This window comes from Podarcis raffonei, chromosome 9 (genome assembly GCF_027172205.1).
Source record: "Podarcis raffonei isolate rPodRaf1 chromosome 9, rPodRaf1.pri, whole genome shotgun sequence".
Classification (NCBI taxonomy): Eukaryota; Metazoa; Chordata; class Lepidosauria; order Squamata; family Lacertidae; genus Podarcis; species Podarcis raffonei.
This window is the reverse complement of record NC_070610.1, coordinates 66,324,544-66,351,978: the sequence shown is the minus strand read 5'-3', so window position 1 is coordinate 66,351,978 and position 27,435 is coordinate 66,324,544. Positions and strand designations below refer to the sequence as shown.

Genomic DNA, 27,435 nt, shown 5'->3' with positions numbered 1-27,435 from the left:
CATAACTTCCATCAATGCATGCCTACTCTCCCTCAGAGTATGGACTGGCATAGAAACTGAATCCAACATCTATTGCACCCAAAGTGAAAATCACCCACTGTTGCACTAGATCAGGGGTCCCCAAACTAAGGTCTGCGGGCCAGATAAGGTCTGCATTTATCCGGCCCACAGCAACCGCTGCCCACTCTTACCGGCGCTGCACTGTGCGGCTGCCCACTTCTGGGTCAGAGTAGCATCAGAAATAGCTTGTGCACATGCGCAAGCGTTATTTGCACATGTGCAAGCGTTATTTCCAGTGCACATCCAGGTCAGAGGAGGCCCATGCACATGCACACAAGCTATTTCCAGTGCTCCTCCAACCCGGAAGTGTGCTGGAAATAGTGTGTGCGCACACGTATGGGCATGCGCTCCCCTGCCCTCCAGCTCACCATGCAATCGGCGCTGGAGACACTGGCCCGAGGCGCGGTAAGTTTGCTGACCCCTGCACTAGATGATCTCCAAGGCCTTTATATTTATCATTGTTCCTTTTAGCAATTTGATATATGCATATATTTTATGTATGTTATTGCATTCATAAGTGAAATTAGTATTTCCACCCACATCTAAAATTTGCTTGCTCCAATACAAAACACATTTTGTTAGGTTTTGTAATCAGCATGGTTAAGCCCCAGAGGAGCTCTGCGCAAATGGTTTATTGATTAGAATTGGGTGCTACTTTCATGAGCAAGAGAGAGCTCCTGTCACAGCAGGAAAAGGGATGGGGGTCACCTAAGGAGAGGGTTAAGCAACTACTTTCAGCTACCTGTCAAAGATCAACAAAGATAGAATACTACAAGTGTCACTGAACATATAATCTGTCATTCTTCGGACACACATGGTGGTATTCAACTTTTGCTCAGACCCATTCAGATTAAGAAACCTAATTTAGTCATGTTCATGGGTTTGAGTGATACTTAGTTGAATACCACCCAAAGTACTTATTGATTTGAAATTACAAAATTAATATAAGATCGCTATCATTCACATGAGAATATCAAATTTTGGACATTACTTGTCAAAAAAATACACAAAGCCTAATGCTAAATTTTTGGGAATATCTTAATCTATTTCAGGTTTTGTATACTTATTATAGTGAATGCTTCAAGTTCATTCACACATGAATGATAAGAATCCCAGAGGAACTTTGTGAATTCCCCTGCCCCAATGGATATATCTAGAGAAATACAAGAGTTTTTCTTTATTCAGGCATGAGCAAGCAAATGAAGGTTGTCAATCACATTTAAGTACCCGAGGCTGCAGTGCTAGATACACTTACCTGGGAATAAGTTCCCTGGAATACAGGGAGGGTTGCATTGTGATTGTCAACATTCATGGATATATGAGTTTTGGGTAACTCACAAAATGCACCTAGGATTATTCGTGCATCCAAGCTGCAGTGAAGTTTCTAATTGCTTCCTGTCTCCTGCCTCTTCTTCTTTGACTGATTGACCTTGTCTGTGAGGTCTTCTCGAGGCAATGGCACTGTGACTGTAATGCCGTTGGCTCGTCAGACGTGGGTTGCCGAGGGCACCCATCAAGAACAGTTAGCTGACCTGCTGCAGAAGCAACAGTGCAAAGCCTTAGAATCACATATACTCTCTCCTCTTTCCTGCGATTGCAAGGCTGGCATATGACAACCTTGCACCAGCAAATCTTGCAAATCAGCCTGTCAGGCTGCTGACACATGTAAAAACAATTCCATCCATTGCTGTTTCAAGCATGACACTCTGCCGGCATATGAAGAAGGCTTGGGACTGTTTTTAAGAGCACAGAAATTCGGGTATACAGAGGCCGCGCAGAATTTGAGTCTTTGCACGTGTTTTAAACCTCTGCTGCTCTGTGATGTGCCCTGGATCTGTGAGAATTCTGTGCACGAGAGACTTAAATTCTTTGCAAAAATGCATAGGTTTGCACCAACGTTCTTTCTTGTGACACCAGCCACAATACCGACTCTTGCCTGCTCACATCGGGGAGGTGAGAAATCATCTTCCACTTATTTCCAGCTCCAAAACAGAAAGCACACCATTGCCCTAGAGGCACGTTTGTGCTTAAATGTGGCTGTGCAGATATTCTGATTTTTTTAAAAAAAACTCATTTCCAACAAAGCCAGAGATCAGAAACCTTTTGAAACAAATAGGTCTTCACCACTCACTGGCAGAAACTAAGCCTGGAGCTTCTCTAGGAAGAGTGTTATATTACGTAGCCACCGGTGCTGAGAAAGATCTGTTTCATATGCTCATTATTCTTCATATCTGTAAGTGAGGAATGCAGAGCAGGACCTCCTATGAAGATCTTATTGACTAAGGAGGACTATATGGGACACATAAGAAAAGGATATTCAATAGCAGAGCAGGGAAAGATTCCTTCCTGAGACCGCAGAGAGCTGCAGCAAAAGTAGACAGGACTGGGTTTAATGCAGCAGTGATCTTCGTCCATCTAAGATAGTGTCATATCACAGCTACTATGTGAAGTGCAAAGAGCTGATAATAAAAAGGCCTGTGCCTTTATGAATTCAGTGTACCTTGCACAATGGCCTAGATTAACTATTTCAACATTCCTGCTCTGCTGCCAGGGCTAGTGTCCAGGGGGGTAGGCATTGTCGACAGCTTGCTGAGACCCACACCCTTATAGGGGCCAACTACTGTCTGGGACGCGGGTGGCGTTGTGGGTTAAACCACAGAGCCTAGGACATGCTGATCAGAAGGTCACGGTTCAAATCCCCGCAACGGGGTGAGCTCCCGTTGCTCGGTCCCTGCTCCTGCCAACCTAGCAGTTCTAACGTGCAAGCAGATAAATAGGTACCGCTCTAGCAAGAAGGTAAATGGCGTTTCCGTGTGCTGCTCTGGTTCGCCAGAAGCGGCTTAGTCAAGCTGGCCACATGACCCGGAAGCCAGTGGCGTAGCGTGGGGGGTGCCAGGGGTGCCGGCCGCACCGGGCGCAACATCTGGGGGGGGGGCGCGAGTCCAGAGGGAAGGGACAAGCAATCGAGGCTTGGTTGGAGTGGGGGGTCGTCGTCTCCGTTTGGCCGGCCCCCCTCGAGGAAGCGGGAACCTCTCCAAGGCGCAGCGCGCAGTTGGTGGAGGGAAAAGGGCCGCACAGCAGCAGCAGGATCCGATCCGAGCCTGCTAATCGCTTGCTGGGAATTAAGCGCCTCAAAGAGGCAAAGGAAGAGGTGGAGTCGCTGGCCCGGCCGGGAGGAAGCTGGAGAGAGCAGCGCGCCTGGGCGCGCGGCGAGGTTGGGTGGGTGCGCCCTGGCTGGCTACCCGCCTCCCGGGCTCAGTGCCTCCATGACCCCTCCAGCGGCGATGGGAGAGATGGGGGGGGGTCTGGAGCAGCCCCGGCTGGCCTGCTCCTGCTTCTCCCCCGCCTCCTTCCCGTTGCCGGCGCCTTGATCTCATCCGGATCAGGGACGAAACACGCCCATCCTTCGCTAGTCCTTGTCGGGTCACTGCTTCATTTCTCCAGGGAGAGAGAGAGGAGAGGCGTCAAAGGATAAGGTGAAGCTACGGTATATCCTGTTCTGCATTTATTCCCTTCACTGCAGTCCTTTTATGCTGGATTTCACTAATGCAAACCGAAAATGGGATTCACCACAGATTTACTGGAGAGGAGTCCACTTACATGCTAAAAGTCACTGAGATCCATGTGGGAATCTTTTTTCAGCTGGGCGCTGCATTCCATCTTCTGCAACGTTTCACGGACCGCATCCTAGTGGAGGGCGAGGCCAGAGGGAACAGTGTGTGGAGCAAAGGATAGGATTTTTAGCTTTGTACAGAAAGCCTGCCATCCTAACCCCCCTTATGTAGGAGATAGCCCCACTGAATTCACTCTACGTTCTATGTAGACAGGGCTAGGGTTTCACTGTGTAAGCTGCAAGCTACAACTGGTCCTAAACCAATGGATTCATGTTACAAGAAAAAAGATTCTGACTAAACATCAGAAAGAACTTTCTGATGGAGCAGTTCAACAGTAGAATGGTCCTCCTTAGCAGAGGATGGACTCTCCTTCCTTTGAGGTTTCTACACAGAGTTTGGATGGCCATCTGTCATGGATGCTTTAGCTGAGATTCCTGCATTGCAGGGGGTTGGACAAGATGATCCTCAGAGGTTATGCCCAAAACAGGTACAAGCAGTGGCGTAGCGTGGGGGGTGCAGGGGGGGCCCGGCCGCACCAGACGCAACATCTGGGGGTTAGGGTTAGGGGGCGCAAATCCATGGGTTAGGGGGCGCAAATTACTTGCCTTGCCCCGGGTGCTGACAACCCACGCTACGCCACTGCCGGAAGCTGTACGCCGGCTCCCTCGGCCAATAAAGCGAGATGAGCGCCGCAACCCCAGAGTTGGCCACGACTGGACCTAATGGTCAGGGGTCCCTTTACCTTTACCTTACTGTCCTCTAGAGACTCCTAGTCCTGCAGCTGCTGTGCCTTATGGGACCTGCCTGCTCACCTGCCCTCTTCTGAGCATGCAAGCAATGACAAGAGTGAGAAAATGGAGGAGGAGCATTCTCCTTGTGTCATGGACTGGCTGGAAGCAGAGGAGTTGTTGGAGGCACAGGCTGGGAAACCCCCAAGGGAAGAAGGCTCAGACTCCAGGGGCTTGGTGGGAGGCCAGAGGAGCAAAGGAGAGCAGTCTGGGAGGAGGAGGTGTCGGAAGCTGAAGAGGCAACAGGGTTTAGTGAGCAGGAGGAGTCTGTGTCAGAGAGAAGTCCAGACTCAAAGGCAGAAGCAGGAGAGGAAGGAGGCCAAGAGGCCAAAATGAATCAGGCTGGTGAAGAGGCATGGATGTCTCCCCCTTCTCCTGCAACAAGCTCCTCTCCCCACTGGTCTCCCAGAACCCAAAGAGGTTTGAAGAGGGCAGAGCAAAGACAAGTAAGACAACAAAGACTCAGATTGCTTCAGAGGGAACCGAGTGAGACTTAGTGAGCTGTGGGAAGGCAGGGACCTTCAGTTTCATAGGGGCAACTCATCTACCAGGATGAGTTGCTGTACTCTCTAGGTCTGGCCTCCTGTGCTGACCTTCTTTGCCTGACACTTCACTGACACTGTGATTTATTGCTGACCTGTTTCCGACACATGCTCCTGACACCTCATTTCTCATGCTGTGCCTCTGGGCAGTTGTGAGGATCTTTAGTTCAGTTCTCCACATTTCAACCTCAGTTTGCAAATAGTTTAAAAAAAAATCCTTAGGAAAATTCATTAGCATTTTAGGGTGAAATTTTCCTAACATACACATTTTTTTGTATGCAATTCTGCCAATTATACACATTTTTGCAAACTGTATTTCCTTTAATACTTATCAGCATAATGCATTTTGTGTATATTATTCTCACAAATATATACAGTTCTATGCACACTTTACCCTAGCATGTGCATTTTTGCACACATTCCTTGGCTGGAGGTTTGGAGAAGTGAGAATTTCAAAGGATATCTGTGTTTCAGTTGGCATATTGTTTCCAAAAGTGTGAATTAGGTAGGTCCACTTTTAAATGGAAAATTAATTTCATTTCTCTCTCCATTCCTTATGAATTTGTATCACAACCACCATCACCATTGCTCCTGGTCAGGGTTCCAGCTAACCAGCCATGCTATTTTCCAGGGTACCCTAGAATCATAGAATCTTAGAGTTGGGAGGTACCTAAGGGTCATCTAGTCCAACCCCCTACAATGCAGGAATCTCAGCTAAAGCATCCATGACAGATGACCATCCAACCTCTGTTTAAAAACTTTCAAGAAAGGAGAGTCCACCACCTCTCGTGGGAGTCTGATCCACTGCCAAACAACTCTTACTGTCAGAAAGTTTTCCCAAAAGTTTAGTCAGAATCTCTTTTCTTGTAACTTGAAGCCATTGGTTTAAGTCCTGCCGTGCAGAGCAGGAGAAAACAAGCACGCTCCCTCTTCCATGTGACAGCCCTTGAGATATTTGAAGATGGCTATCATATCTCCTCTCAGGCTCCTCTGTTCCAGGCTAAACATACCCAGCTCCTTCAAGCGTTCCTCATAAGGCTTAGTTTCCAGACCCTTGATCATCTTGGTTGCCCTCCTCTGCACACGTTCCAACTTGTCAACATCCTTCTTAAATTGTGCTGCCCAAAATTGGACACAGTATTCCAAGTGTGGTCTGACCAAGGCAGAATAGAGTAGTACTACTACTTTCCTTGATCTGGACGCTATACTTCTCTTGATTCAGCCTAGAGTAGCATTTTTTTGCTGCTGCATCACACTGTTGACTCATGTTAAGCTTGTGGTCCACCAAGACCCCCTAGATCCTTTTCGCATGTACTGTTAATCTTCTCACTTGCTTCCCTGTGACCACTGGGCATTCTCAATCAGCACTTGGCTTTTTTGCCCACCCCATTTTTTTTATTCTTAAGAAAAATGGGATGGAGAGTGCTTCTGGAACCCTTGGGTTTCTCCAAGCCTGTTGACATCTTCCTCTTGTGCCAGTTTTTGCTACATAACAATTGACACTTGTAGAATGAGTTCACTATTAGTGTAGGATAGGTAGCTTTCAAAACAAAAGAAATTGGCTGTTTTAGTCAACATATTTGAAGAGCTGGCCACTGAGGGACCAGTTGCATCACCGCCCACCCCAGTCAATGGTAGCAATCTAATTGACTTCAAAAGAATGAAGATGGAGGCTTCGGGAAAGAGGCAGAAGGTGCAATTGCCTCTTAAAATGTCTTTTCAATGCTCTCTCATTAATAGCAACTAAGGGTCCTCTCACATAGGACAGCAGTAACAGATGGCTTCACGAAGCAAAATAGGGGCTCAGCTACAGTCCTAATAAATTACATAGAAAGAAGTTGGCGGGCTGCTAATATTCTGTCTCTGTTGAGCGAGCCAAACAGCAAGACTGTAAACTATCTCCCAGACATCCTTAAGTATAGATTAGAATGTGTGGCTTTTCACTGCGTTCAGTCAGCGAAGACTGGACAGGCTAAGTAGAGGTTGTAGCCCCCAAGGCTACATTTGTGAAAGCATCAAAAAAAAAAAAAAGCCCCCACCCTAAAACAAGCCAAGGTTGAAGATCTGTTCTAAGGCGCTATCCTGCTTTTAACAACCCGAATTAATAAATAATGACTTCCTACATTTCTTGGCTCTCTGTGAGGTAAAAGTAAACACAACTGTTATTAAAAATAGTATTTCTTTTCTTCCTGTGTTGCCTGAAAAAATGAACTATTTTTAAAACTGTCTGTCCCACATTTCATGAAGACTTACAGCCGCTTTCAAAACCCAGATTCAGATTGGTTTTTAAGCCAGTTTATGTCATAGACTTCCATTAGGGTGAAAAAGCATATTTCCCTTGCCCTCCCCACCTACGTCCACTGTTTGAGGCAGGATACTTCTGAATACTGTGGGATAACCCACCTCATATAACCAACGTGCTGAAGTTTAATTAATGCATGAAGGGGTTAAACCCATAGAGTAAGCTGCTTGCCAGGCTTAGCTAGGTTACACCCCCTCACATTGAGTGGAAGGTAATTAAGCATATTGTTACCCTTCACTCTACCCAAGAAGATCAGGGTGTAAAGAGATCTGAGCTGGTTGCTCAAAGCTCAGCCTGCATGGCTCCAACAAGCCATTCTTGTGTTCCTACACCAATCACTTAGGAACTTTCACCACTGTAATGAAGCCATTTTTTTTGCCTGTGTTTTCTGACTGATATATGGGAAAGCACATGAACCTGACCTTTGGAGAGTTTGTAAGTAAACCATTTTAAACTTACCAAACGTGAGGTCTTTTCTATGCTAAGGCAAGAGGAAAGTTTTGAAACTCACAAGGGCATATTTTTAAGGGTCTAACAGCTTATATTTCCACACCTAACATTGCTGCATGTTTTGTGATTTTAAATATCTGCTAGTGTTCTCTCATTGAAGAGTACTTGCCCCAAACCTGGATCTTGGCATCCGGGGAATTACCCTTTTAAAACTTACTTTTCCTTGCCACCAACAATTACCAGTTGCTGGAAACTACAGGGGGAATAATGCTGTTGAACCCTGCTTATGGGCTTCACATGAGCATCTGGCTGCCAGTGTAGGAACAAGATGCTGAAGTAGATGGACCACTGGTCTCATCCAACAGGGCTCTTATGTCATTATCATCACCACCAAAGTCCACTCAGATTTTTGTTGTTGAATATTAGTGTTATGATTGCCGGCTTGGTTGCTCGAGAGCAAATGGGCAAGACTCCCCGTTGGCCTTTTCAAGGCTTTATTATTTGTCCAAAACGTTCAAAGTGCAGACCGACTCAATTCCATGTCTGCTCAGTCGCTAGCAGAATCTGGGAGTGGGCGGCCCTTAAACTTTCCCCGGCAGAGCAGCTTTTTGACCCCCATCCTACGCCTCCCCTCTCTGTGCATGAGCCTACTGCGCAGAAAGGGCATGGGCAAAGGGGACCTGCCCCCCTCCCCGCTTTGCTCAGGTTTGGCGCTGTGGCTCTCCCCTGCATCCTCCGAGCCCTTCATCCCTTCCCCACTGGAGGCGTGGCTTCGCTCCTCCCCGGAGGACGAACTGCTTCTCAAGATCTTTGGCGGCTCCCTGTAACCCAATTGCCCTTCCACCTCCCGCCTCTGAGCTGATGGCAGTTCCCTGACTATTAGTATGTATTCAGTACTGTTTAGATGTTGCTGTTTGCTGCTCAGAAATATATATTGCATTTGGTTTCTGCTTTGGACAGCTGCTTCTAATGTTTGATTTCATTTTCAATATTCAATAGTTGAACATTGATATCTGACACCCAATGATATTTTGTTTTTGTTGATTAAGTGGTACATAAATCCTATTTTAAAGAAATAATTCCTTCACAGAAGGGATGCACAAACTGGCCACTATGCAACAGAGAATAAAGCCCATTGATTTGAAGAGATTTAAGTGTTCCTAACTCTATCACTGATTGCAAGGAAGATTTCAAGCAGGGTTGCCGGTATATCTTTTATAATTTGGATACTTATTTTTAATCACTTTCCAAATTATTTTAAATTTGTGACTCCCTTTCTCTGCCAGATAATAACAGAGTTAACATACATGTTTATTCCAGCTAAACCCAATAGGACAAAGACTGCAATCCTACATATTCAGAGGTAGCCATAGCTGAACACTGTCTGTTTGCCCTACTTCCAAGTAAATGCACAGAAGATTGGGCTGAAACTAGCTTAAATACAAGTAGCATGGCATTTTGGTTCTGAATCGTGACTGTGTTTTAACAGTCAGCTTGTGCAGACCCTGGAATGGAATCTAGCTCCCATTCCCATTGATTTGTTGGCATTGCAAGGCTAACAGGTGCTAAAACTATAAAAACTTTGTGACTCAACTGAGCACATCTGACACCCAAAACAAGCAATTGTCCATCCAATGTGACAGGCTAATGAGTGATTGCCAGGATGATGAGAGAGAATGAAAGAGGCAGATATGAGCTGGAAGTTGCTTGTTTTGTTGAGAGTGAACAGGACCTAGATGCCTGCCCCATAAGATGATCTGTTTGTAGCCATGCTACTTACACAGTTACTCTTCTAAGGTGAAACACATTATCCCCATTTTACAATATAACAAACACCACTGTGATGCAAGCTAATGAAAATGCTGCTTAGCACACCAACAGTAACCACAGCTTTCATTCATGGTAAATAGGGAAAACGTAATGTCATGAACATTTTGCTGTGAAAGCCTGGATACTACACACAAATAATTCTCAAAAAGCTATCAGGACTGTGCTCATATCAGGTATCCTGGATTGTAAGCCATTTTTGTAAAATAGGAACTGCTTGAGTACTTCGGTGGGAAGATGATATAGAAATGTTGCTAGTGAGGGCCAAGTTAGAAATTATTATTATTAATAATAATAATAATAATAATAATAATAATAATAATTTTATTTATACCCAGCCCTCCCTGGCCAGAGCCGGGCTCAGGGCGGCTAACACCAATAAAATCCCAGTAAAAACATAATAGGGGAAGAAAAGAAAAACCTATTTAAAATACAGGTTAAAATACAGGTTAAAACGCAGCCTCATTTTAAAAGTAGCTGATAGATCAAGACCATAAGGGGAGGGCAACATAAGGGTCAGACTGAGTCCAAACCAAAGGCCAGGCGGAACAGCTCTGTCTTGCAGGCCCTGCAGAAAGATGTCAAGTCCTGCAGGGCCCTAGTTTCTTGTGACAGAGCATTCCACCAAGTCGGGGCCAGTACTGAAAAGGCCCTGGCCCTAGCTGAGACATGGCACCTTCGATGACTTTCTACCCTCCACAATCCAGATTTATGAAGGGCTGTAAATCCATGTTAAATCACCTGCTTACATCCAGAAGGTGCCAGATTCAATTCCCAGCATCTTCAGATGGAGCTCAGAATCACAGTATCATAGAATTGTAGACTTGGAAGGGAGGAAGAGGCTCATCTAATCCAACCCTTTGCAATGCAGGAATCTTTTTGCCCAAAGTGGGGCTCAAACCCACAAACCTGAAGATTAAGAGTCTCATGCTTTACCTATTAAGCTATCTGGGAATGTCCTCTATCTTAAACTCTAGACAGTCAACGTAGGCGATACTGAGCTAGATGGATCAATGGTCTGACTCAAAATAAAACTTCTGCTTCCTATTTGGCCCACTCTGCCTTAAATTTACTTTTATAGAGCCATTCAAACAATTGATAATTGCAAGAACGTTGCCTTGACTTGTTTTGCCATAAGTAAACCTAGACAGCATCTTAAAAAGCAGAGACATCACCTTGCCAACAAAGGTTCGTATAGTTAAAGCTATGGTTTTCCCAGTAGTGATGTATGGAAGTGAGAGCTGGACCATAAAGAAGGCTGATCGCCGAAGAATTGATGCTTTTGAATTATTGTACTGGAGGAGACTCTTGAGAGTCCATGGACTGCAAGAAGATCAAACCTCTCCATTCTTAAGGAAATCAGCCCTGAGTGCTCACTGGAAGGACAGATCCTGAAGCTGAGGCTCCAATACTTTGGCCACCTCATGAGAAGAGAAGACTCTCTGGAAAAGACCCTGATGTTGGGAAAGATGGAAGGCACAAGGAGAAGGGGACGACAGAGGATGAGATGTTTGGACAATGTTCTCGAAGCTACCAGCATGAGTTTGACCAAACTGCGGGAGGCAGTGGAAGACAGGAGTGCCTGGCGTGCTCTGGTCCATGGGGTCACAAAGAGTCAGACACGACTAAAAGACTAAACAACAACAAATTCCTCCACCCACCGTTCAAGATGTAGTAGTGTTTAGCATGGCGAACACAGCGGGAATGTGAGGATGCTCACGCTGTGAACTTGACGATTTCAAAACTACTTAACCTTCATGATTCCCGAGTAAAGAACCTTGGGATTTATGGTTGAAGACTGGAATGGGAGACTGGTGGCCCTGAACTATAACTCCCATCATCCCATTGGCCATTCTGGTTGGGGCTGATGGAGACCAGCATTGGAGGACCACAGGTTCCCCCTACCTTGTTTGAGGGGTGGGACTGTAGAGTGGTGAAGCACTTGTTTTGCATGCAGAATGTGTCGAGTTCAATCCCTGCCATGTCTAGCTAGAAGAATGAGGTAGCCAGCAATGGGAAACGGCTGCTACTGCCCATAAGTATAGACATTACTGGACTGGATGGTAAAGGTAAAGGGACCCCTGACCGTTAGGTCCAGTCGTGACCGACTCTCGGGTTGCGGTGCTCATCTCGCTTTATTGGCCGAGGGAGCCAGCATACAGCTTCCGGGTCATGTGCCCAGCATGACTAAGCCGCTTCTGGCGAACCAGAGCAGCGCATGGAAACGCCGTTTACCTTCCCGCCAGAGCGGTACCTATTTATCTACTTGCACTTTGACATGCTTTCGAACTGCTAGGTTGGCAGGAGCAGGGACCGAGCAACGGGAGCTCACCCCGTCGCGGGGATTTGAACCACGACCTTCTGATTGGCAAGTCCTAGGCTCTGTGGTTTAACCCACAGCGCCACCCACGTCCCTTGACTGGATGGACAAATAGTCTATTTCTCTATTTAAGAGGCAACTTCCTATGTTCTGTGAAATGACTCAGGGTCCCCAAAAAATCTTTCCCATGACCTTCAAGTGATGTATGATTCCCAAGGTCCTTTGGCAGAGGGGTGGGATGGGAAAATCATTCAACTTAATCCAACTAGTTTATTATTATTTTATTAGTGAAGATGGGTCAAAATATGAAAAGATGCTCTCAGGATATATATTTTTTTTTGGGGGGGGGACGAGTTTTAGGATGCAGTCAGTTCACTTCTTTTTGTGTTAGTCTTCAGTCCATTTCCCCCCTGCACATCTCTGCTGGTCCATTTCCACTTACAGATTAGCTTTCAGCCATGGTCTGAATGGCACTTTTTAGTCTCTCTTGTTGCTCTCTGATAGTTAACTAGCTGCCTGGTCACATGGCATTCAGCCCAAGGGTAACTCCGGCAAGTGCTTGAATAATAATAATAATAATAGCTATTTTTAGTTCCTACACAATAAGCCACTTGATTTTGCAGCCTGTGGGAATGAACCGGGGTGGCTGTACTGAAACTGTAACAGAGGGTCTTTTCAAAGAGATCAGTAAGTTAAGGGCAAACAATGCACATAAGTAAAACATCTTGACTGCAGAGAATTAATACTAGGTGTTGTTAATGTATGGGGGGAGTGTTTACATTTCTCTGCAGCACTTTCAGTGCACTGTTTTCCTTCTTTAAATCTTACCTTGCTTTGTATATAAATGCACAGAAACACACACACATTTTTATTGGTCTTCTCTCCAAAGTTCCATTCTTTTGAGTCGCTTGGGACACAATCCACTGCTTTGCCTTTCCCATGCAACCCCCCCCCCCCATTGAAATCAGCTGACCCTGTATCCTGTGTCTGAGGAGGAGGAGGAGAAAAAGTAGGAGTTAAGTTTAGCACGCCGTCACTCGCAGCTACCATCTGATTAAGACTTTCAGGCTTTCATTCCACAAATTCCTTTCGCAACCATCAGCTATTAAATCTGGAAAAAAGCAGAGAGAGAGAGAGAGAAAAAACTTCCTTCCAACATCCTCCTTTGGAATCCTTCTGCGGGAACTGAGTCAAAACATCAAACAAGTATAAAGTCACTTATGTCCAAAATAAGTTTTTCACGAAATGGTAGACTTTTTAATAAACAGCTGTATATGGGCATCTTCCATCTGATCTTTCTTTAATAGCCGAAGTGCTTTCTCCCACCTTTCTCTCTCTCCATTACAACAAGCACCTAACTTCCATCAAAACTCAATGGCTCTGGCTACACAGTACTTGAAGACAAATTCTGTAGTCTAAAAGTTTTTCCCCCTCTCTCCCCTGTTTTGTTTATGACTGGAGTCGGGAGAGGGTTCTTGTGTCTGCAGGCTGGCTCGGAGTCAGTGCCCCTTTTGGACTCTCTGATTCATTGCTCTCCTGACCTCCCGTTTGTCTCAAGCTGTGATTTATATAGCTCGGCGCTGCTTTCAAAGCCCAGCCTTTCCAAAGGCGTTTAGGGCGGGGGCGGGGGTCCCATTCCCCTCTTTGGGCTCCCACTGTTCACCTTGCAACCGCCCTTGCCTTCTTTCCCCACCTGACTCCCAACAGTTCTCTCTTCGTGTGTGTGTGTTGCCAGTGCCACACCGGTGTTAGTGAGAGAGAAGTTGTTGCCATTCCTGTCCGATGGAGTCATGGGAGAAATTGCAGCGAGCGCACAGATAGTGGGAGTGCAAGAGGCAAAGCCGGCTGAGCTGGGAAGCGGCTCGTAGTAGCAGCAGCAGCAGCAGCTTGGGCTGGCAGCGCTGGAGGTGCCCGCATTTGTAGCTGGCTCTTCTTTCCCTGGGAATACTTGCTTGAGGAAGGTGAGAGTTCAGTCTTGCTTTTTAATTTCTTGCATGTTTCCAGCTCCAGCTGCTTTGGGGCGGGTGTGTGTGTCTGTGTGGCGATGCTTGTTGCCTCAGCTCTAGCAACATCTCATATATTCCAAACCCTGCCAAAGTCTAGAAGACTTTTGTGTGTGGCTTTACTCAGAAATCTGTCTGTGCCCTAATCCTTCCCAACACACCGGATTCGATGCTGAGGATTGGGAGAATCAAACTGGGGAGGTGATGGGGTTTTGCTTCTTGATTTGTTTTCAAGCAAATTATATTTTTCAGCAACTCTCTTTGACATTCAAAACCTAGCAGATGCATTGCTCACCTGTGACTGTATCCCTGTGTTCATTTTGAGGGCATGTTGTATTTAGGATTGTGCAGTGTTTATTACTGACTCAAACTTTAGAGGGAAACTTGCGGGATTCCCAACCCCCTTTTACTGCATTCAGGGTTTATTATTGTCGTTTCCCATTAGTAAAATTGAACTCTGTAAACTAGCAGTAACTTTGACACACACAGGTGAAGAATGTTTGGGTAGCCCCAGTAACAATTACCTTTTGTTTGAGATAATGTACCTGTGTAAACATAGCCACTTGCTGCAGTGCCTACATGAAAAAAGTCAGCTGATATATCTCTGCTTAAATGTGCATAACCTTCACTAATAAGGCTAGTATGGCATATGCAAACTCTCCATTTCAAAATTATGGCACAATGACCTAACGAACAGCACTTGAGATGTGTGTGAAATAGGATTCTAGCAAAGGTGATGAGGCCTGGGACTCCCTAGTCCTTGAATCCTGCTAACAGGAAATCCAAACTTTGTAACTGGAATAAATCATGCAACTTTAGGAAAATAGCACCCAGTTTTATTGCAACGTAATTTTATTTCTCTTGCTGCTTTGGAATCTCCTTCTCCCAAATTAGGGATTTCCCCCCAAGTGTTATTATTCATGGCATAAGTGAGGATGCTGTAGGCTCAAATATCAGCAGATGCTCTCAACAGGTGTACTGTATAAAGGCACAGAGATGAAGCACTGGGCAGTATGAAAGGAAACTTATCTTTATGAAGAAGACCCATACCAGAACCCACATTCAGATAGCAACAACTTTCCACACATCTTCATGTGCCCTCCCTCCCTACAACCACAAGGGTTACTGATCTGCTCTTACCTTTTAAACTACCATAAATAATTGGAAGCGAGATAGGGAAGGGATTTGCACAGAGAGAGTTTGCATATCACAAGACCTCTTAGCACAGAGTACATCTTTGTGTGCTCGGTAAATAAAGGTATGTTGCACTCCACTCTAATATTTTCCCTAAGTGTAGTACTTTACCTTTTCGCGTTGGAATGAATGGAGAGGTGCATTCAGGAACGCCACTGAGACGTGAGCTAAACCTGCCCACTGAATCTTGGCTGCACTAGCAGCATGGCAGAATATTGGGAGGCTGTCAGGGAACAATTGGCCATTACACAGACAAATACACATATATATTCACACACACGTTATATAGATGACTGAATATTGCTATACTGGGTATATGCCAAAGCTGATTGGCCCCAGCCTTCCTGAAGACTCCTGCAAAAGGAATCGGAAATAGACAGCAAGCATGGCGGTTAACAGCTGATTTGTTTGTCATTTGACTATGCATCTTGTGATGACAGGCTCTTAGGGTAGGTATAATTTGAAACTGCAAAATGAATAATTAAGGTACCCATCCTAGGGGCATCCCAGGTGCCTGAGATGTTTCTAGCTATAATTGCAGGTGTTGTGGAGCATGGCTGAAATGACATCATCCCTACTATCCTCTTTTCTTAACTCTGAGAGTCATGGTAAACAAAACCTGACTTTCTCTTGTTCTGTTGCAGTGTGCGAATTAGCAGACAGGTGATCCCTTAATGCAGGTGTGGGGAATCTTCAACCCTCCAGATGTTGTTGAACTACAACTCCCATCAGCCCCAGTAAACATGGCCAATGACCAGGGATGATGGGAGTTGTGCAAACATCTGGAGGACCAAATGTCCCTTACACCTGCCTTAATGTAATCCACAAATCCCACTCCTCCTTGTCTTGGCCAAATCATTCTGCTCCAAAACCTTCTATAAACAGTAGCTAAGATGGCTGATATGAAAGATATGTGGATGCTTTCATTCCACCGCATTGTAATTTCAGCATGACTTTTCCTGAAGTAAGTATATAGGATGTCTTGTCCCTATCCAAAGGGGGAGCTGATTTACATCCCTAGACCATAGTTTTAGAGCTGCTGTGCTTAAGATACCCTTTCTCTGTTTGAACTGGCTCTCTTAGACCTCACCAGGCAAAGCCTTTGGTCTAGGCCCAGTCCTCAAGGAATCCTTGGCTGGCTCCCATTATGTCTCCCCATGACTTGAGCCAGCTGACTCTATATATGGCAGAAGGTTCCAAAACAGACAGACCTGGATATGTGTGAAGTGTTGCTGCAGTTCATTTATTGTCCTCGAGCCCACCACTAAAGCAATAATACATACCCACTTTTGCAAACCATGCGAGTGCTTGAGAAGGGATTACTATTATGTATCCACACTGCACAAACATCACCAAAACACTTCAGGAAAATAAAACCCAAGTAACAAGCTGAGAAGGTTAATTAGAATTGCTACGGCCCAAATGTCCCATCGCATTATGCATTGCCTAGTTACTGTAAATGTTTTCTGCCTTATTTATGTGCGTGAATGATGCTTAGTCCTTAGTTTAAGAGTTATTAACCTCAAAGGGCACATTTGTCCACTTTCCACTAATAAGAGCTGTTGCAGCTCTGCTGCTTGTGTCTTTGTTTGGAAAGCAAGAAAGGCTATTCTGCCATTTGTCACAGTTCTGCTGTGGCTTTGTGCAGCCTTGTTATGTTGAATGAATTTGGAGCATCCGCAGAGGGTGACTTTGCATTGCTCACCCTTTTCGCAGTGTGGAAAGTCGGCTCAACCTTTCGAATGCAAAATAAAGTAGCAGTCCTCAGCTGACAGCCGACAACTGAGTTTCCATCAAAGGATTTGGTCACGGACCAGTCTATCGGGTGCTAAGGGAAAAAGTAAACTTTGCAGCGAAATGTACCGCAGCATAAAAGCTTCATTAGATGAGTCCTTTTGGCATATTTGCGCACCAGTGATTTCTGGTGCGGCTGTTTCAAACTGTGAAGCCACGGGGGCAGGGCAAATATTGTTCCCCTTGAGCAGGAATGATTGTGAAGAATGCCAGCGCTTATACCTTTCTCGGCCGCAGTCTCTGCTAACTTCCTTGACTGCACAATGACACACTTTGGTCATGGGAGAGAAGCAACATTGGGCATGACATCTCAGAGCCAGATCAGTTAGAGATGTGATTCCCTTAGAATTTTTCTCAGAACAAACCTAGTTGGGATAGCATGAAGGGCACTGTTGTGATAGTATGAAGCGTCGTCTTCTTCCACCCAGTGGAAGTTCTGAATGGCACCGGAATACACAAAGTAAACATGAGCAGGGAAACGCTGGACAGAGTTGAATAAAAATATATGGTCAGGAGAGTGAAAAGGGATGGTTCAGAAGAAACACTTTTATTCCTTGGTAAAGTAGATTTGAAAACCAGGGGGGAGTGAGAGAGCTTTTTGAAATGTGTTGACATGGCTGTCACTGGAGGCAAAGAACAGACTTCATTGAGGAGCAGGTGCAAGAAATACCCTTTTTTGCAGTTAAGGAAACTGGCAGCAACTGTGATTGTGCAGTTTCCTCCCTTCTATATTCCTCAGTGGCTTGGTCCATGCAGAGCTTGTCTGAGGCCCAGGGTGGGAGCCTTGTTAGAATAAAGTTATAAACCCAAACAAAAAGGCAGCTGTTTCCTGGGTGCCCGCCCTGCTGACTGGCTTAGCCTTCTGAGGCCCAGGGCAAGTGTACCCGGCTTCCCCTCCCTTCTGCGTGGGCCTGTCAGTGACCATACCTACGCTCTCCCTCTGCCCCAGTCCCCACAAAATCTTGGAAGATGGTCTAGCATGCAAAGGTTCTGAGCTTGGAGGAGTAGGACATCTAGCACAGCTTGAGTGTTACTCAGAACAGACCTATTGAAATTAATGGACTTAACTTAATCATGGCTATTCATTTCAATGGGTCTATTCTGAGTAAAACATAGTTGAATTTTGCTCTGTGGTACAGTGTGGGATTTACAAGGAGGAGGTCCCAGGTTGAGTCCCTCACAACGCCAGTGAAACGAATCTCCTGGCAATCAGAGCGGACTAGCTTTTCCTCAACCTGGTGCCTTCTGGATATTGTTGAACTGGAACTCCAGCCAACCCCAGAGGAGCATAGCCACTGGTTGGGGATTATGGATTATGTCTAGAGGGCACCAGGTTAGATAGGGGAGGCTAAGTAGACTGACACTGTGTCAAGCAGCTTTATAATGAACCATTGTTCCAGCATTCAGGACTGCGCTGCTTGTTACATTTCTTATCTCCTTGACTTTGGAATGTCTAGAACACTCTTCTCACCCTTTTCTTTGCAAGTCTGTGCTGCTCATAGCTTGTTCGTGGGCTATGACCCATCTTGGTAACACGAGAAGAAAGTTGTCCTGGTGCAGTTTGGTGTACCTTAATGACCTTTCCAGCTGTTCATCAAGTTCACAAACCTAACCCAGGGTTGCAGGAGGTTTAGCAAAGACATAGAACCCCAATCTGGCCCCTTGCTGGGGCAATTTTAGTCTTGTAAAATAGATCCCGGGCTAACTTTGCTGCTGCTGCTGAAGTTATTTTTGCTGTCAAGTACTGGAAATAAAAAGGGATGCGGGTGGCGCTGTGGGTTAAACCACAGAGCCTAGGACTTGCCGCGACGGGGTGAGCTCCTGTTGCTCGGTCCCTGCTCCTGCCAACCTAGCAGTTCGAAAGCACATCAAAGTGCAAGTAGATAAATAGGTATCCCAGCGGGAAGGTAAACGGCATTTCCATGCGCTGCTCTGGTTCACCAGAAGTGGCTTAGTCATGCTGGCCACTTGACCCAGAAGCTGTACGCTGGCTTCCCCGGCCAATAAAGCGAGATGAGCACCACAACCCCAGAGTCGGTCACGACTGGACCTAATGGTCAGGGGTCCCTTTACCTTTACCTTTTACTGGAAATAAAAGTCACTTACTTCCCTTTTTCTTTTCCATGTTATGAACATCGTTTACATCATCTAGTGTTCCAGGGGGGTTACAGTATTTGTATCCTACAAGAATTTTAACTGCCAGGTGGACTGCTTGATTTTCCCTACTGCCAGCTTTTTTAAAGATACCATCCATCTGAGCCATATACTGTGTGTGAAAGAAGTTCTAGGTTTGAATGCTTGGTCACTTCTGCACTTGCACCCCAGAACTGCAGGGCAGGGGTGGTGCTGAGGTGGGTTCTACCTGAACCTTAGAGAGGTAGAAACTGTGGCCAGTGGCTAGTCAGACTTGACCTTAATAAACGATGTGGAGGGTTTTCAGAAATTCAGTATATAGATATACATGGATGATTTATATAAATACTACTAGCTTGTTTTGTGAAACTGTTGGAAGGATCATTGAGATGATTTATGCATTTGATTCGGATGCTTTTAAGGTGCAGGGCCCTTAGTATATATAGATGTTCAGCTTAATGCTCTGTTACCTGTTCAGCATTAGCCACTAGGTGGCAAACCAAACAGAAAGGTGCTGTGTCGCTTCCAGAGAGCATCTGAAGTCAGGCTTGGATAGGGAAATAAAGTTTCAATGCAGAAGTGACTTGTTGCTCCAGCGCTCTCTCTGTGGGCTGCACTGGGCCAAAGTGTTTCTTTGCTGCTTTCTCTTTGAAATTTCACTAGGAGTTTGGGTTCTCTTACTATTCGTTTGTTGTACAGTGATACCTCTGGATACACACATCTCCGGTTGCGTATCCTTCAGGATGCGAACACGGCAAACCCAGAAGTATTTTTCTGGGTTTTGTTGCACACGCATGCACAGAAGCTGTCCCTCCGGTTGTGGAGACTTTGGGATCCAACCAGAGCTCTGGAATAGATCCTGCTTGCAACTGGAGGTACCACTGTATTTCCTTGGTGGTGAGAGAGGTTGAGGTGGCTTAGGGTGTGCTTGATTGTCTTTGGTTGGCTGTTGTGAGATTTGTTTTTGTATATGAGCGGTGTGTGTGTTTCTGAATCAGGTTAGCCAGATTGATTCATATGCTGTCAGTGGATTCCTGTTGTTGTCTTGTTGGGCTATGTATGTAAGAAAGGGGAGCCATACCCACACATACACTAAGTAGAAGAATAGAGGCATAACCACCTGACCCCACCCCACTCACCATTCTCTTCTCTTCCTAACCTACCACTGTATGTAACCCTAACGTCTCACAACAAATGAAACTGATCTGTAGAAAACACAACTTGAAGAAAGAGACAACGCACATATTTTTGTAAACTAAGAAATCTTTAATAAAAAATATATTTAAAAAAAGAAAGAAAAGAAATCTCACTAGGGGGGTTGTGTCCTCTCCAGAATGAATTCGAAAGCATTGGAATTGGTTTTGATATGTAGCAATTGTGTCTGACACGTGTGGGTGGGTGGGAGGGTGGGTGGGTAGGATTCTATTAGCCATGATCGCTATCTGAGTTGGTATGCATCTGAGTACCAGTTGGGGAGAGTGTTATACAGGATGGCCCAAAAGTAGTTGAATCAATGAAATTGATCACAACAGATTATATGGGTACACATAACTGACACACAAAGTTAAATTTGAGGCTGGCTGTTGGAAAGAATAGTGTGGCCGTTGGAAAAAATAAAAGGGTTGTTTTTCTTTACTGATATTGTGAATGATGAGAACTTGAGTCAAGAACAAAGAAAGTAGATTCTATAGCAGTATACCTACTTTTGTGCCCAAAGTTATCCATCAGGGCAAGTGCCGGATTTACATATGAGCTAAACAAGCTATAGCTTAAGGCCTCACTCTCTTGGGCCCCCCAAAAAAATGTAAAGGGGAAAAAACCTGGGTGTACTTTGATAAAATCCATATTTTGTTATATACAACTGGCTTTAGATACCTATTAGGTCCATAAATTACCATATAGCATATATTCAACACAAAAAACAGCGACAATTTGTTGTTGACAAAGGTCAGCTGGACATATAAAGGGCCCCATTACCTTCAGTAACTTAAGGCCTCATCAAACCTAAATCCGGCCCTGATCAGGGCAACTAATGCGATTCAGGCCCATGACCAGGCATGAACCCAAATGGATATGGGCAAGATAATCTGTTTCAACCATGAGTACTCGCAGTTGCTGCACCATAATCCTCACAAACCAATGGGTCCAGGAGTGAGCAACTCCAGGAAGAACTCCCTGTGCTCCTGCTCAGGACTAGTTAAGTACACACTTTGTCGTTTGGTTTAGAAAGAGGTGATGCTCTTGACTCTTATTCCAAATAGGGGTCCCTGTTCTTCAGTCCATGTCTTGCTATCAAATGCCAAGACTTTATACACGAACTCTGTGGCTGTCAGGTAGGTTACGGACAACGCAGTTAAGCGTTGACGTGTGCAGCAGCGAATATTACTGCGCCAGGATGAAAAAGATACAGTTCATTTTGTTTCCATTGATTTCATTCCTCCCATCTCTTGCCACGTTGATCTCTGGGCTGGCGTGAAATAAAACAAAAAAAGATGATTGCTTGTGTTCTGATCTCCCATCAGTCTCTAGAAATAGAAGTACGGGTCACAGAGTGGAAATATTTGGCAAAAATGAGATCCAAGATGGAAAGGGCAGCACTAAATATCTCTAAGTAGACAAGAAGTTGCCTGTACAGGGATCTGTAGAAAAGGCCCATTGAGAAACGGTGATGCGTGAACTTGGTATTTTCTTTTTAAAGCAATTCTTTTATGGAACAGGAAATGAAATGTGACCCCGTTCAACAGTCAAGAGTGAAATTAACTGGGTTGTAAAACTGATTCCTCTCCCTGCACTGTCCATGCTTGCACCACAGACATCTCTCCTCTTTGGTTTCTGAAAAGTGCTGCAAGCCAGCTCATAGATCAGCAATGGAACATATGCCACCCTTGGGTTTTACTGTCATCGAATGTGTCTTGTTGAGTGGCATGATTTTTTTTTGGGGGGGGGGAGTGAGCAGGTTGCCTTAAAACACTTCTTCTAATCCATACTGGGAAAACATTAGCACAAAAGCATAATTGCGTCACACAATTCATGGGCGCAAGAAAACAAAGGTGGGGTTGGATGTTTGATTGGTCAGCATCCCACACAGTAGGGTGGGCTAATTTCATGCTGTTGAGGGAGGAGGAAAATGGGGGCAGGGAGCAAAATGGATGGAGCAATGGAAGGAGATGGGAGGGGGAAGCCCTCTGCAAGCAGTTGATTGCAGGAGATTGCAGTGTGGTGGAGCTCATTCTTATGGTTCCATAACACACACACACACACACACACACACACACACACACACACTGTTTTTGGAACACCTTCACTTTAGAGATGCCACTGACCCTACAATGCTTTCCTCCCTAGGTCAAAGCTTTTCAGTCTGCCTAGCCCTAGACATTTTAAGTTGGTCAGTTTCTTCTGCTGTATCCCATACCACCCAACATTTCTCCAATAAAAATAGGGGCTAATAATAATAATAATAATACCCCGCCCATCTGACTGGGTTGCCCTAGCCACTCCATAATAAAACACAATAAAACATTAAACTTCTTTTTTAAAAAAACTTTCCTATACAGGGCTGCCTTCTGATGTCTTCTAGAGGTAATACAGTTACTTATCTCCTTGGCTCAGGATTCACATAACTCCATACCCTCCAACATTTCTCCTATGAAAATAGGGACGTCCTAAGGAAAACTGGGACATTCTGGGATCAGATAAGAAACTGGGATGGGCTTCTGTAAATCTGGAAAATAGGGACATTTGAAGAATCCGGCATCCTTGATGCCTTTTAATGCTGTTTGTTATTGCATTGCATTGCTTTCCCTATACTTTATGGTTGCACGACCATTTGTCATATCTTTATTGTTCACTGCCATGATATAAGAGCCCATGGTAAGCCTGGTGGATGAGGCCAATGGGCCATCTAATCCATCACCCATCACTCACTGCAGGTAGCCAGATGCCTGTGGGCAGCCGGAAAGCAGGGCCTGATTGCAGCAGCACTCTCTTCCTCTTGTTATTCACAGCAACTCGCATTCAAAGGCATCTTGGGGGTAAAACATAGCCATCATTGCCAGCAGCCTTTGATAGCCTTATTCTCTTTTGAAGAAGGGTGGTTTATTCTTGATGAATAAAATAGAAAATAAAGTGACAAGGGTTAAGGGTTTTTACGCAGCACGAGCACCTTGGATTGTCCTTCTGGGAGCATGTTCTTCCCTTTCCAGTTTTATGCGCTTCTCTTGCGTTCCAGTCATTATACTCAGTGCACTTTTTAGCACATTCAGTGTGCTTTCAACCTTGCTAGTAAGGCATCTGAATTCCACATCTGGGCCCTGATTGTGCAGAGAGGCCAATGCAGAGAATTACTTGCACACACACACTCGCACACGTGTGCGCACCCCAGCACCCCAAACCCAGAAAAACACAGAGGAGACGGGGTCTTTCATGTATGACGGGAGGGTAATGCTTGGTGTGATGTATAGCAAGGAGCCAATTCATTGCCATAAAGATAAATGGAAGCTTTAAAAAATATGGGGCGAAGCTATTGGGTAGCTTGCTAGATAAGCACTAAATATATTACAAGGCATAGCTGGTCGATATTTAAGAGATTAATTTTCAGCCTCTTAAATTACAGCTATTACAAGAAGACGTATATTAACTGTGCTGTCTTTGGCCCAACAGGCAGGTGATTTTTGTGTGTTTGTGCGATGTGCTTAGCGGTAATCTGCCCCAAGCCACGCAGTCAATTACAATTTAGAAGTAGAACACAAAGATGAGGCAATTTTGATTGAGCCGCTGTTGGGCTCCTATTGTTTAAATGGCTTTTTAACTTTCTCTCAGAGTAAATGTTTATTGGACATTGCAGAAGTAGGAATATGAGGTGCTTTTCTGTTTTACAGTAGGATTTTAAGAGGATTAAGAACTCAATTTCCCCCTCCCCAAAAGCCTTTTCTCGGGTCTAAGGTATGCTCCAGCTCCAGCATTATCATGGAGGTACAGCCCTTAGAATATTTCTGGGTTGCAAGCATCTTAACATTTAACCAGGCACCTGCAGAGTGCACCATCTTAGCCCTGAACAGTAGCCTAGAATGGAGAATACATGTGACTCTAGGCAGCTTTTTAGTGACAGAAGGTGGTGGACCTTAATTGGAGGTTTTGAAACAGAGGTTGGATGGCCATCTGCCGGGGACTTTTTAGCTGAGATTCCTGCATAGCAGGGGGTTGGACTAGATGACCCATTGGGTCCCTTCCAAATCTACAATTTGTTGATTCCATGATTAGTACCTGTGTCGACTATAAGAACCCACAACGCCATCATTGCAGCCGAGGACCAACTTTGTTTGCCATGCACCATAGGTGCTTTTGCTCTCTCTTGATCTCATCCATGACTTATAAGTGTCAAATTCTGCAGAACTGGAGAGCCCTTGAGTTGCGCCCCTGAAGTTCAATATGGTCAGACTTGCCTGGAACTCTGTTATTTCACTTTCATTTCAGTTCTGCTCCTGATTTCCAACCAGAAGAACTCCAAGATGGCTTTGTATTGAACATAAATAAAATGCAAATACCCAGGGTCAGTTTTGGTTCTATCCATTTCTCATTTTTCCAGTCTAAAATACAGTTCTGCACATTCTGGAGCAGTTTGCCATTCAAAATCAACTCGTGAAAATTAATCAGCACTTTAGTGCAGATTTCTCCTAACAAACACATCTTTGTATGAAGTTTTGATTGGAGTAAACATTTTTTGCAAGCCATTTTCTCTAAACGTTACAAGCAGTTTTTGTATGTTATTATCACCGAAACCTTCATTTTTATGCACACTTTCCCCTAACATATGTATTTTTTGTAACATTGCTTGGAGAGCTGCATTACAACACCCAGATCAGTGCAACCTTTGAAGGCTGTGTTTCAGTTTTCATCTTGGTTCAGAAAGTGCAAATTTGACAGATTCGACTTTAAATGTGCACCGAATCAAATTTCCTCTCCATTTTTGCTCCATGGTAATATAGCACCCCAACTCAATGAACCACGACATTATAGAGTTGGAAGTGACTTTGGCGGTCATGCACACCAACCTCCTTAGCATATGAATCTTGCAACTGCAATATCCTTGACAGGTGGTCATCTAGCCTCTGCTTAAATTCTACCAGTTAAGGAGAGCCCATTACCTCCTGCAGAGAGATCTGTTCCATTCTCATTAGGTCAGCGCAGCTGCTCCCAGCTACTTTCATACCATCTCACTTCCCCATGTGCTGGCAATTGGACGGTCGGTTGCCAGCAGCACACTCTTTCCTCACTTCCTCTCAGGAATGCAGGTCTTTTTCACTGTCCAAAAATGAGGGAAGGATGAGCCAGGTGGAGCAGCAGCTGGGCTTCAGATGAGCTGCTGAGTGATAGCATTTAGATGTCTGGGAGGGGAGGGGAGCTTGCCGTCACAGGTAGTGGAAGCATGCTGGCTTTCTTCCTCATAAGCCTGACTCATCTCTGCCTCTTGGCTCCTCTCCACTCCATCCTCTGCTTCTGGACTGCTATATGCCACAAATTCTTCCTGCTCACTAAATCCTGCTACCTCGTCAGCTTCCGTCACCTCCTCCCCCCTGTCTGATTCCTTTTCTATCTCTGACCATTCATCATTATCCCACTACCAATCCTCTGGCTCTATGTGATCCCTAAATGACTGGGATGACGTAGGCAGTAAGGTGAAAATGTTGAGCTGCAGAGAAGGCCATTAAAAAAAATGATCAAGGAAATATTTTTTGGGGGGAGAGGGGCCCAAATAATCCCTCCTTTCCTTGTCCACTGTTTCATGTCTCTTTTTGCAGTTCACTGTCTTCAGCTTCTTGCTTGCTAGGTAAAGGTAAAGGGACCCCTGACGATTAGGTCCAGTCGTTGCCAACTCTGGGGTTGTGGCGCTCATCTCGCTTTATTGGCCGAGGGAGCCGGCGTACAGCTTCTGGGTCATGTGGCCAGCATGACTAAGCCGCTTCTAGCAAACCAGAGCAGTGCACGGAAACACCGTTTACCTTCCCGCCGGAGTGGTACCTATTTATCTACTTGCACTTTGAGGTGCTTTTGAACTGCTAGGTTGGCAGGAGCAGGGACCGAGCAACGGGAGCTCACCCCGTCGCGGGGATTCGAACTGCCGACCTTCTGATCGGCAAGCCCTAGGCTCTGTGGTTTAACCCACAGTGCCACCCGCGTCCCTTCTTGCTTGCTACATGGACCCAAACTGGGTTTTGCCTCCCAGGTCTATTTGAAGGTTGCTCTGCCACTGTCTGAAAGGACTTTATGGATTTCTTAAGCCTATTAAGGAGCCTTTATATCTTATCTCTGCCTCTTTCCTTTGCCTCCTGTGGGATTTGAAGTGCTGCTGATTTAATACGTCTTTTGCCAGTTGCTCCCTATTGCTTTAAATAAGGTGCAAGTGCCACATTACAAACAGGGACTGCCTCAGAGGCAGTAATTTATGCTAACCATACAGGAAGCAGACCGTTTCAGAGATCTATGTGTTTACAGTTTTGAACCAGGGAGTCATTTGTACCACAAGGGCTGGCGGTTTTTCACATCCCAGGGGAGACTGAAGTGCTGACCAAACTGCTAATATAGTTAGTGGAGTTTGCGTTAGTTGAGAGCTCTGCTGGTGTAGGAATTTCCTTTTATGAAAAGCATGCATTCACTGCCTTGGAAGGCAAAAGCTGGTGGGGATGAGTAATGTGGGCAGTGCTATTCTTCTCAAAAAATAAGTGTCTGGACTCACCTTGTTCTCTTACCGTGGCAATGGCACACACTTGAGACGTGCTGGGACTGCGTTCTGGCGAGTTCCAGCTGGAAAAAAGCTCTGGGTGAGGGAAATAAAAGTGGTTAAAGGAGAAAAAGCTCAGAACTGAAGAAGAACTAGTTGGATCTGTTGGTGTGTGAACAATCCACTCTTGGGTTTCCATTTCTTTCTGCCTTCTCCCTCATCTTTTACTTCTTTACAGCAGCAGCATTCTAGCTATCTCTTAGTGAAATTCCCATAGCAGGAAAAAACACCGTTTGGTTCTGTTTCTCAGAGTCTTTATTATTTACTAAACTTTACACTGGTCATTAAAAACAACATCATTATCAACCACCACCACAACAATTTATTATTTATACCCCACCCATCTGGCTGAGTTTTTCCAGCCACTCTGGGCGGCTCCCAATCGAGTGTTAAAAACAATACAGCATTAAATATTAAAAATTTCCCTAAACAGGGCTGCCTTCAGATGTCTTTTAAAGATAAGATAGCTGCTTATTTCCTTGACATCTGATGGGAGGGTGTTCCACAGGGCGGGTGCCACTACTGAGAAGGCCCTCTGTCTGGTTCCCTGTAACCTCACTTATCGCAATGAGGGACCCGCCAGAAGGCCCTCGGAGCTGGATCTCAGTGTCCGGGCTGAACGATGGGG

General features: G+C 45.2%; 1 protein-coding gene across 4 annotated transcripts in view; it reads left to right on the top strand.

The window, feature by feature from the left end:
* ARHGAP24 (Rho GTPase activating protein 24) overlaps positions 1–27,435 on the top strand; it is a 353,954-nt gene that overhangs the window by 216,225 nt on the left and 110,294 nt on the right. The window contains exon 1 of one of the 4 annotated variants that reach the window (XM_053404172.1): positions 13,435–13,864. The exons of the other annotated variants lie outside the window; for them this stretch is intronic. The gene's annotated coding sequence lies outside the window, so the exon portion shown is untranslated. Of the gene's footprint in view, positions 1–13,434; positions 13,865–27,435 lie in introns of those variants that run through there. 4 annotated transcript variants of the gene reach the window in all.